Genomic DNA, 12,500 nt, shown 5'->3' with positions numbered 1-12,500 from the left:
CCCTGACCGTGCTGCAGGTCACGTAATAACTCCCCTGACCGTGCTGCAGGTCACGTAATAACTCCCCTGACCGTGCTGCAGGTCACGTAATAACTACCCTGACCGTGCTGCAGGTCAAACTCCCCTGACCGTGCTGCAGGTCACGTAATAACGTCCCTGACCGTGCTGCAGGTCACGTAATAACGTCCCTGACCGTGCTGCAGGTCACGTGACTGTTTGCTCCCTGCAGTGTTTGGTTTCATTGTGGACTGGTGGTTCATGCGCACCGGACAGATGTTGTTCTCCGGGTTTTGTGATGAAACAAACGTACGTGTAGTTGATATTATTCCTCCACTGAGTGACTGTTGTCTTGTTGTTGCCACGGGCCTTATTGTCCATCACGGTGGTTTACGAACTAATAGTGAAAACAACGCAATTATCACAACACAGGTTGTAAAATCAGCTTTTAAAGTGGCTTTAACCACGCTTGGCTTCCTCAGTGATATTACCCACGCTTGGCTTCCCCAGTGATATTACCCACGCTTGGCTTCCCCAGTGATATTACCCACGCTTGGCTTCCCCAGTGATATTACCCACACTTGGCTTCCCCAGTGATATTACCCACACTTGGCTTCCCCAGTGATATTACCCACACTTAGCTTCCTCAGTGATATTACACACGCTTTGCTTCCTCAGTGATATTACCCACGCTTCGCTTCCCCAGTGATATTACCCACACTTGGCTTCCCCAGTGATATTACCCACACTTTGCTTCCTCAGTGATATTACACACGCTTTGCTTCCTCAGTGATATTACCCCCAGTGATATTACCCTTGGCTTCCCTAGTGATATTACCCCACGCACCACTATTCCCTAGTGGATGGTATTGAAGGCATCTCCCGACGTCCTAGGGACCCGGACAAACGTCAAATTCCGAAGTGTATGTGTTGTGACCTGCCTGATTCACCGCAGGTTAAATAACGAGAGCGTAACACAGAGCCCCACACCTGACACCATATCTCTCCCTCCATCTGCCTCTCTGCTCTCAGCTTCTCCCTTCCCTTCCTCAGCCTCCCCTGCAGGTCTGTGTCCCAAATGGCACTCTCCCGCCAATGTAGTGCACTACGTTTGATATAGTTCACTAAACCCCATAGGGCCTCTGGTCATAACTAGTGCACTATATTAGGGAATAGGGTGGCATTGTGATACAACGCCCTGGCTCGCTGTTCCTCCTCTGTTTCCGTATAGCTTCAGTCTTTGGTATAGTCGTTACGTACTGTATGAAGGGGTTGGATGGTGTTGTGGTAAAGGCCCCACGGTCCTCTCCAACTGTTACTGTACGAATCTCTGAGACTGTAAAAACAAACAAAAAACAACTAGGCTCCGACAGTTACAGTAGTATTACCGTAAATTCACTACGTTCGTCACGGCAACAACAGTCTGAGTCGGTACCGAGGGCAGTTACAGTAGTATTACCGTAAATTCACTACGTCCGAGCTACGTCATGGCAACAACAGTCTGAGTCGGTACCGAGGGCAGTTACAGTAGTACTACCGTAAATTCACTACGTACCGAGCTACGTCATGGCAACAACAGTCTGAGTCTGTACCGAGGGCAGTTACAGTAGTATTACCGTAAATTCACTACGTATACGTCATGGCAACAACAGTCTGAGTCGGTACCGAGCAGTTACAGTAGTATTACCGTAAATTCACTATGTACCGAGCTACGTCATGGCAACAACAGTCTGAGTCTGTACCGAGGGTAGTTACAGTATTATTACCGTAAATTCACTACGTACCGAGCTACGTCATGGCAACAACAGTCTGAGTCTGTACCAAGGGCAGTTACAGTAGTATTACCGTAAATTCACTACGTGCCGAGCTACGTCATGGCAACAACAGTCTGAGTCTGTACCGAGGGCAGTTACAGTAGTATTACCGTAAATTCACTACGTGCCGAGCTACGTCATAGCAACAACAGTCTGAGTCTGTACCGAGGGCAGTTACAGTAGTATTACCGTAAATTCACTACGTGGCAACAACAGTCTGAGTCCCGAGGACAGTTACAGTAGTATTACCGTCATACGTGCCGAGCTACGTCATGGCAACAACAGTCTGAGTCTGTACCGAGGGCAGTTACAGTAGTATTACCGTAAATTCACTACGTACCGAGCTACGTCATGGCAACAACAGTCTGAGTCGGTACCGAGGGCAGTTACAGTAGTATTACCGTAAATTCACTACGTACCCGAGCTACGTCATGGCAACAACAGTCTGAGTCGGTACCGAGGGCAGTTACAGTAGTATTACCGTAAATTCAATATGTACCGAGCTACGTCATGGCAACAACAGTCTGAGTCGGTACCGAGGGCAGTTACAGTAGTATTACCGTAAATTCACTACGTGCCGAGCTACGTCATGGCAACAACAGTCTGAGTCTGTACCGAGGGCAGTTACAGTAGTATTACCGTAAATTCACTACGTACCGAGCTACGTCATGGCAACAACAGTCTGAGTCTGGTACGTTACATAGTATTACCGCACTACGCAACAGTCATGGCAACAACAGTCTGAGTCGGTACCGAGGGCAGTTACAGTAGTATTACCGTAAATTCACTACGTACCGAGGCTACGTCATGGCAACAACAGTCTGAGTCTGTACCGAGGGCAGTTACAGTAGTATTACCGTAAATTCACTACGTACCGAGCTACGTCATGGCAACAACAGTCTGAGTCGGTACCGAGGGCAGTTACAGTAGTATTACCGTAAATTCACTACGTGCCGAGCTACGTTCAACAACAGTCTGAGTCGGTACCGAGGGCAGTTACAGTAGTATTACCGTAAATTCAATACGTCAGCTACGTCATAGCAACAACAGTCTGAGTCGGTACCGAGGGCAGTTACAGTAGTATTACCGTAAATTCACTACGTACCGAGCTACGTCATGGCAACAACAGTCTGAGTCGGTACCGAGGCAGTTACAGTAGTATTACCGTAAATTCACTACGTACCGAGCTACGTCATGGCAACAACAGTCTGAGTCGGTACCGAGGGCAGTTACAGTAGTATTACCGTAAATTCACTACGTACCGAGCTACGTCATGGCAACAACAGTCTGAGTCTGTACCGAGGGCAGTTACAGTAGTATTACCGTAAATTCACTACGTACCCGAGCTACGTCATGGCAACAACAGTCTGAGTCGGTACCGAGGGCATTTACAGTAGTATTACCGTAAATTCACTATGTACAGAGCTACGTCATGGCAACAACAGTCTGCAACACTTACAGTTCAGTTATTTGTTGGGTGTTACAGTGTGTTCATGTGGTTTCTGGTTGCATTTCAGTTATTTGTGTGTGTGTGTTGCATTTCAGTGTGTGTGTGTGTGTGTGTTCATGTGGGTGTGTGTGTGTGTGTGTGTTCATGTGTGTGTGTGTGTGTGTGTGTTCATGTGTGTGTGTGTCATGTGTGTGTGTGTGTGTGTATTCATGCTTGTGTGTGTGTGTATTCATGCTTGTGTGTGTGTGTGTGCTCATGTTTGTGTGTGTGTATGTGTGTGTGTTTCATATTCATGTGTGTGTGTGCTCATGTTTGTGTGTGTGTATGTGTGTGTGTGTTCATATTCATGTGTGTGTGTGTTCGTGTGTGTGTGTGTGTGTGTGTGTGTGTGTGTATTCCTGTGTGTGTGTGTGTGTGTGTGTGTGTGTGTGTGTGTGTGTGTGTGTGTTCATGTGTGTGTGTGTGTGTGTGTGTGTGTGTGTGTGTGTGTGTGTGTGTGTGTGTGTGTGTGTGTGTGTGTGTGTGTGTGTGTGTGTGTGTGTGTGTGTGTGAAGGAGGAAACACAATAAGCTTGTGACTGATGAATTCTCTAGTAGACCCAACCACTCATGCTGTTTCACAGGTATCCTGTGTGTAAGAAGGGAACTAATGTAATCTATTGATCACCTGATCAATAGGGCATGTTGACAACAGCCCCCTTCCTAAACGACTGTGTCACAGCGGTCTATTGGCATCGCATCTCAGTGCAAGAGGCGTCACTACAGACACCCTGGTTCGATTACTGGCTGTTTAACAACCCGGCCGTGATTGGGAGTCCCATAAGGCGGCGTACAAATGGCCCAAGCGTCGTCCGTGGTTTTGCCGGAGTAGGCCGTCTCCGTAAATAAGAATGTATAAGGTGAATGCACCAATTTGTAACCGCTCTGGATAAGGGACTGTAAATGACTTAAATGTAAATGTAAATGTAAAGATTATATTAAAAAACTATAAACACACTCACCAGAACACCAATACTAACCCCATGATGGGACCATATTTTACTGTAATATAGATACACCCACCAGTACTAACCCCATGATGGGACTGTATTTTACTGTAATATAGATACACCCACCAGTACTAACCCCATGATGGGACTGTATTTTACTGTAATATAGATACACCCACCAGTACTAACCCCATGATGGGACTGTATTTTACAGTAATATAGATACCCCATGACGGGACTGTATTTTACTGTAATATAGATACACCCACCAGTACTAACCCCATGATGGGACTGTATTTTACTGTAATATAGATACACCCACCAGTACTAACGCCATGATGGGACTGTATTTTACAGTAATATAGATACACCCACCAGTACTAACCCCATGATGGGACCATATTTTACTGTAATATAGATACACCCACCAGAACTAACCCCATGATGGGACTGTATTTTACAGTAATATAGATACACCCACCAGAACTAACCCCATGATGGGACACTATGTTACTGTAATATATCACCCACCAGTACTAACCCCATGATGGGACTGTATTTTACTGTAATATAGATACACCCACCAGAACTAACCCCATGATGGGACCATATTTGACTGTAATCGTCCATTATTTATCTTAACGGTTTTGTGGAGGTGATAAACGGAATATGAAGTTATTCTTTATTCCCATGTGTGTTTAAGCAGGGAGGTCTAGATGTGCGTCCTCTGTATTTCAGAACAAACCGCTGGGCCTGGCTTAGAATAACTCTACGTTACATAAGCCCTATAATGAGAGATGGCATCTCCAGGGTTTTAAGCAGCAAACTATACCCAGTGCTGGGGAGTAGCAGCTAACCTACAAGTATGCAGCCCTGGTGCCAAGATAAAGCTGTGGTAATCGACCCAGGCCAATCAAATCCCGACGGCTGCCTCGGGTTGGGTGCGATGGCTGTCTGGTTTTGTCGGTGCCTGTCTACACACAGACCTACATCAGGAGTGACACCAGGTATTCTACACAGGTCTATCAGGAGTGACACCAGGTCTGTCTACACAGCCGAACTACATCAGGAGTGACACCAGGTCTGTCTACACAGCAGAACACCACATCAGGAGTGACACCAGGTCTGTCTACACAACATACCTACATCAGGAGTGACACCAGGTCTGTCTACACAACAGAACTACATCAGGAGTGACACCAGGTCTGTCTACACAACAGACCACTACATCAGGAGTGACACCCTATAATGAGAGGTCTGTCTACACAACAGATCTACATCAGGAGTGACACCAGGTCTGTCTACACAACAGAACCACATCAGGAGAGACACCAGGTCTGTCTACACAGCAGAACTACATCAGGAGTGACACCAGGTCTGTCTACACAGCAGAACACCACATCAGGAGTGACACCAGGTCTGTCTAAAGCAGATCTACATCAGGAGTGACACCAGGTCTGTCTACACAACAGAACCACATCAGGAGAGACACCAGGTCTGTCTACACAGCAGAACTACATCAGGAGTGACACCAGGTCTGTCTACACAGCAGAACACCACATCAGGAGTGACACCAGGTCTGTCTACACAGCAGAACTACATCAGGAGTGACACCAGGTCTGTCTACACAACAGAACTACATCAGGAGTGACACCAGGTCTGTCTACACAGCAGAACTACATCAGGAGTGACACCAGGTCTGTCTACACAGCAGACCTACATCAGGAGTGACACCAGGTCTGTCTACACAGCAGAACACCACATCAGTAGTGACATCGGGTGTAGTAGAGTACTAGTAGAAATGCATCCCAAATGGCACCATATTCCCTGTTTAGTACACTACTTTGGACCAGAGCCCACTGGAGGTTAGCTGCATAGAACTCTGGTCTAAAGTGATGCACTAAATAGGGATTAGGTTGCCTTGTTGGAGGCAGACTAAGACAAAGGGCCATCGTTGCTCTGAGACCAGCGGCACCATCCCACTCAAACTAATGACATCAATTACAACGGATGAGCAGTGAGCCACTGACTGACTGAGGAAAGAGGGACTGACTGAGGGAGGAAAGAGGGACTGATTGAGGAAAGAGGGACGGAGTGAGGAAAGAGGGATGGAGTGAGGAAAGAGGGACTGACTGAGGAAAGAGGGAAGGAGTGAGGGAGGAAAGAGGGACGGAGTGAGGGAGGAAAGAGGGACGGAGTGATGGAGGAAAGAAGGACGGAGTGAGGAAAGAGGGACGGAGTGAGGAAAGAGGGACGGAGTGAGGAAAGAGGGACGGAGTGAGGGAGGAAAGAGGGACGGAGTGAGGGAGGAAAGAGGGACGGAGTGAGGGAGGAAAGAGGGACGGAGTGAGGGAAGAAAGAGGGACTGACTGAGGAAAGAGGGATGGAGTGAGGAAAGAGGGACTGACTGAGGAAAGAGGGACAGAGTCAGGGAGGAAAGAGGGACGGAGTGGGGAAAGAGGGACGGAGTGAGGGAGGAAAGAGAGGGACTGACTGAGTAAAGAGGGACGGAGTGAGGGAGGAAAGAGAGGGACTGACTGAGGAAAGAGGGACGGAGTGAGGGAGGAAAGAGAGGGACTGACTGAGGAAAGAGGGACTGACTGAGGGAAGAAAGAGGGACTGACTGAGGAAAGAGGGACAGAGTGAGGAAAGAGGGACTGACTGAGGAAAGAGGGACGGAGTGAGGGAGGAAAGAGGGACGGAGTGAGGGAGGAAAGAGGGACGGAGTGAGGGAGGAAAGAGGGACAGAGTGAGGAAAGAAAGAGGGACTGACTGAGGAAAGAGGGACAGAGTGAGGAAAGAGGGACTGACTGAGGAAAGAGGGACGGAGTGAGGGAGGAAAGAGGGACTGACTGAGGGAGGAAAGAGGGACTGATTGAGGAAAGAGGGACGGAGTGAGGAAAGAGGGATGGAGTGAGGAAAGAGGGACTGACTGAGGAAAGAGGGAAGGAGTGAGGGAGGAAAGAGGGACGGAGGAGGAGGAAAGAGGGACGGAGTGATGGAGGAAAGAAGGACGGAGTGAGGAAGAGGGACGGAGTGAGGAAAGAGGACGGAGTGAGGGAGGAAAGAGGGACGGAGTGAGGAGGAAAGAGGGACGGAGTGAGGGAGGAAAGAGGGACGGAGTGAGGGAAGAAAGAGGGACGGAGTGAGGAAAGAGGGATGGAGTGAGGAAAGAGGGACTGACTGAGGAAAGAGGGACAGAGTCAGGGAGGAAAGAGGGACGGAGTGGGGAAAGAGGGACGGAGTGAGGGAGGAAAGAGAGGGACTGACTGAGTAAAGAGGGACGGAGTGAGGGAGGAAAGAGAGGGACTGACTGAGGAAAGAGGGACGGAGTGAGGAGGAAAGAGGGACTGACTGAGGAAAGAGGGACTGACTGAGGGAAGAAAGAGGGACTGACTGAGGAAAGAGGGACAGAGTGAGGAAAGAGGGACTGACTGAGGAAGAGGGACGGAGTGAGGGAGGAAAGAGGACGGAGTGAAAGAGGAGGAGGGAAGAGGGACAGAGTGAGGAAAGAAAGAGGGACTGACTGAGGAAAGAGGGACAGAGTGAGGAAGAAGAGGGACTGACTGAGGAAAGAGGGACGGGTAGGAGGAAAGAGGGACTGACTGAGGGAGGAAGGGAGAGGGACTGATTGAGGAAAGAGGGACGGAGTGAGGAAGAGGGACTGAGGAAAGAGGGACTGAGGGAAAGAGGGGGAGTGAGGAGGAAAGAGGGACTGACTGAGGGAGGAAAGAGGGACGGAGTGAGGGAAAGAGGACGGAGTGAGGAAAGAGGACTGAGTGAGGAAGAGGACGGAGTGAGGGGAGGAAAGAGGGACGGAGTGAGGAGGAAGAGGGACGGAGTGAGGAGGAAAGAGGACGGAGTGAGGGAAGAAAAAGAGGGACTGACTGAGGGAGGGAAAGAGGGACGGGACTGACTGAGGAAAAGAGGGACGGAGTGAGGGAGGAAAGAGGGACTGAGGAGGAGAAAGAGGGACGGAGTGAGGGAAAAGAAAGAGGGACTGACTGAGGAAAGAGGGATGGAGTGAGGAGGAAGAGGGACTGACTGAGGAAGAGGGACAGAGTCAGGGAGGAAAGAGACGACGGGAGTGATGGAAGAGGGGAGTGAGGAAAAGAGGGACGGAGTGAGAAGAGGGACTGACTGAGAGGAAAGAGGGACGGAGTGAGGGGAGGAAAGAGGGACGGAGTGAGGGAGGAAGAGGGACAGAGTGAGGGAGGAAAGAGGGACTGACTGAGGAGTGAGGGAAGAAAGAGGGACTGACTGAGGAAGAGGGACAGAGTGAGGGGAGAAGAGGACGACTGAGGAAAGAGGGACGGAGTGAGGGAGGAAAGAGGGACTGACTGAGGGAGGAAAGAGGGACTGATTGAGGAAAGAGGGACGGAGTGAGGAAGAAAGAGGGACGGAGGAAAGAGGGATGGAGTGAGGAGGAAAGAGGGACTGAGGGAGGAAAGAGGGACAGAGTGGGAGGAAAGAGGGACGGAGTGAGGAAAGAGGGACGGAGTGAGGAGGAAAGAGGGACGGAGTGAGGGAGGAAAGAGGGACGGAGTGAGGGAGGAAAGAGGGACGGAGTGAGGAAAGAGGACGGAGTGAGGGAGGGGAGGAAGAGGGAGTGAGGAGGAAAGAGGGACGGAGAGGAAAGAGGGACGGAGTGAGGGGAGGAAAGAGGACAGAGTGAGGAGGAAAAAGAGGGACTGACTGAGGAAAAAGGGACTGAGTGAGGAAAGAGGACAGAGTGAGGAAAGAGGAAAGAGAGGGACGGAGTGGGGAAGAGGGACGGGGAGGAAAGAGGGACTGACTGAGTAAAGAGGGACGGAGTGAGGGGGACAGAAGAGAGGGACTGACTGAGGGAAAAGAGGGACGGAGTGAGGAGGAAAGAGAGGGACTGACTGAGGAAAGAGGGACTGACTGAGGGAAGAAAGAGGGACTGACTGAGGAAAGAGGACAGAGTGAGGAAAGAGGACTGAGGAGGAAGAGGGACGGAGTGAGGGAGGAAAGAGGGACGGGTGGAGGAAGAGGGACGGAGTGAGGGAGGAAGAGGGACAGAGTGAGAAAGAAGAGGACTGACTGAGGAAAGAGGACAGAGTGAGAGAGAGGGACTGACTGAGGAAAGAGGACGGAGTGAGGGAGGAAAGAGGGACTGACTGAGGAGGAAGAGGGACTGATTGAGGAAAAGAGGGATTGAGGAAAGAGGATTGAGGAAAGAGGAAGGAGTGAGGGAGGAAAGAGGGGACGGAGTGAGGAGGAAAGAGGGACGGAGTGATGGAGGAAAGAAGGACGGAGTGAGGAAGAGGGACGGAGTGAGGAAAGGACGGAGTGAGGGAAAGAGGGACGGAGTGAGGAGGAAGAGGGACGGAGTGAGGGAGGAAGAGTGAGGACGGAGTGAGGGACTGACTGAGGAAGAGGGACTGAGGGAAGAAAGAGGGACTGACTGAGGAAAGAGGGATGGAGTGAGGAAAGAGGGACTGACTGAGGAAGAGGGACAGAGTCAGGGAGGAAAGAGGGACGGAGTGGGGAAGAGGGACGGAGTGAGGGGAGGAAGAGAGGGACTGACTGAGTAAGAGGGACGGAGTGAGGGAGGAAAGAGAGGGACTGACTGAGGAAAGAGGGACGGAGTGAGGGAGGAAGAGAGGGACGAGAAGAGAGGAAAGAGGACTGACTGAGAAGAAAGGGGACTGACTGAGGAAAGAGGGACAGAGTGAGGAAAGAGGGACGGACTGAGGGAGGAAAGAGGGACGGGTGAGGGAGGAAAGAGGGACGGAGTGAGGGAGGAAAGAGGGACAGAGGAAAAGAGGACTGACTGAGGAAAGAGGATGACAGAGAGAAAGAGGGACTGACTGAGGAAAGAGGATGGAGTGAGGGAGGAAAGAGGGACTGATTGAGGAAAGAGGGATGGAGTGAGGAAGAGGGGACTGACTGAGGAAAGAGGATTGACAACAAGGAAAAGAGGAAAGGAGGAGGAAAGAGGGACGGATTGTGAGGAAAGAGGGACGGAGTGAGGAAAGAGGAACTGAGGGAGGAAAGAGGGACGGAGTGAGGGAGGAAAGAGGGACGGAGTGAGGAAAGAGGGACGGGTGAGGGAGGAAGAGGGACGGAGTGAGGGAAAGAGGGACGGAGTGAGGAGGAAAGAGGTACTGACTGAGGAAAGAGGGACGGAGTGAGGAGGAAAGAGGGACGACTGAGGGAAGAGGGATGGAGTGAGGGAGGAAGAGAGGGACTGACTGAGGAAGAAAGGGAGGGAGGGAAGAGGGACTGACTGAGTGAAAGAGGAAGAGAAAGAGGGACTGACTGAGGAAAGAGGGAAGGGTGAGGAAAAGAGGGACGGAGTGAGGGAGGAAAGAGGGACGGAGTGAGGAGGAAGAGGGACGGAGTGAGGAAAGAGGGACGGAGTGAGGAAAGAGGGACGGGTGAGGAAAGAGGGACGGAGTGAGGGAGAAAGAGGACTGAGAAAGAGGATGGAGTGAGGAAAGAGGGACTGACTGAGGGAGGAAGAGGAGGGAGGAAAGAGAGGACTGAGAGGAAAGAGGGACGGTGAGGGAGGAAAGAGGGACTGACTGAGGAAAGAGGGACAGAGTGAGGGAAGAAGAGGACTGACTGAGGAAGAGGACAGAGTGAGGGAGGGACTGACTGAGAAAGGGACGGGAGTGAGGGAGGAAAGAGGGACGGAGTGAGGAGGAAAGAGGGACGGAGTGAGGAGGAAAGAGGGACTGAGTGAGGAAAGAGGGACAGAGGAGGAAAGAGGGACAAAGAGTGAGGAAAGAGGGGAGTGAGGAAAGAGGGACTGAGGAGGAAAGAGGGACGGAGTGGAGGAAAGAGGAGGACTGAGGAGGAAAGAGGGACAGTGAGGAAAGAGGGACGGAGTGAGGAAAGAGGAGGAGTGAGGAAAGAGGGACTGACTGAGGAAAGAGGGAGGAAAGGAGGGACTGGAGGAAAGGAGGGACGGAGTGAGGAGGAAGAGAGGGACTGATTGAGTGAGGACTGGAGGAAAGAAGGACGGAGTGAGGAAAGAGGGACTGAGGAGAGGAAAGAGGACTGAGTGAGGGAGGAAAGAGGGACGGAGTGAGAGGAGGGAAAAGAGGGACGGGTGAGGAGGAAAGAGAGGATGGAGTGAGGAAGACGGAAGGAAGAGGGACGGAGTGAGGAGGAAAGAGACTGAGTGGAGGAAAGGGAGGATGGAGGAAAGAGGGACGGAGTGAGGAAGGGAAAGAGGGACGGAGTGAGGAGGAAAGAGGGACGGAGTGAGGGAGGAAAGAGAGGGACTGACTGAGGAAAGAGGGACGGAGTGAGGAAGGGACTGACTGAGAAAGAGGGAAAGAGGGACGGAGGAGGGAGGACAGAGAGGGAGGGAGACGGACTGAGGAAAGAGGGACGGAGAGGGGAGGAAAGAGGACACTGAGTAAAGAGGACGGAGTGAGGAGGAAAGAGGGGAGGAGGAAAGAGGACTGAGGAGGAAAGGACTGACTGAGGAAAGAGGACTGACTGAGGAAGAAAAGAGGACTGACTGAGGAAGAGGGACAGAGTGAGAAGAGGGACGGCTGAGGAAGAGGGACGGAGTGAGGAGAAGAGGGGCGGAGTAGGGAGAAAGAGGGACAGGTGAGGAGGAAAGAGGGACAGAGTGAGAAAGAAAGAGGGACTGACTGAGGGGAAAGAGGACAGAGTGAGAAAGAGGGACTGACTGAGAAGAGGACGGAGTGAGGAGGAAAGAGGACTGACTGAGAGGAAAAGAGGGACTGATTGAGGAAAGAGGGACGGAGTGAGGGATGAAAGAGAGGGACTGACTGAGGAAAGTGAGGGACTGACTGAGGAAAGAGGGATGGAGTGAGGGAGGATAGAGAGGGACTGACTGAGGAAAGAGAGGGACTGAGCTGAGGAAAGAGGGACTGACTGAGGAAAGAGGGACAGAGTGAGGAAAGAGGGACTGACTGACGAAAGAGAGGGACTGACTGAGGAAAGTGAGGGACTGACTGAGGAAAGAGGGACGGAGTGAGGGAGGAAAGAGGGACTGACTGAGGAAAGAGGGACGGAGTGAGGGAGGAAAGAGAGGGACTGAGGGAGGAAAGAGGGACGGAGTGAGGGAGGAAAGAGGGACTGACTGAGGAAAGAGGACGACTGAGGAAAGAGGGACTGAGTGAGGGAGGAAAGAGAGGGACTGACTGAGGAAAGAGGGACGGAGTGAGGGAGAGAGAGAGGTACTGACTGAGGAAAGAGGGACGGAGTGAGGGAAGAGGGACGGAGTGAGGGGAGGAAAGAGGGA

Source organism: Oncorhynchus gorbuscha, unplaced genomic scaffold (genome assembly GCF_021184085.1).
Source record: "Oncorhynchus gorbuscha isolate QuinsamMale2020 ecotype Even-year unplaced genomic scaffold, OgorEven_v1.0 Un_scaffold_739, whole genome shotgun sequence".
In the NCBI taxonomy this organism is placed as follows: domain Eukaryota; kingdom Metazoa; phylum Chordata; class Actinopteri; order Salmoniformes; family Salmonidae; genus Oncorhynchus; species Oncorhynchus gorbuscha.
Note: the sequence above shows the minus strand (reverse complement) of the source record.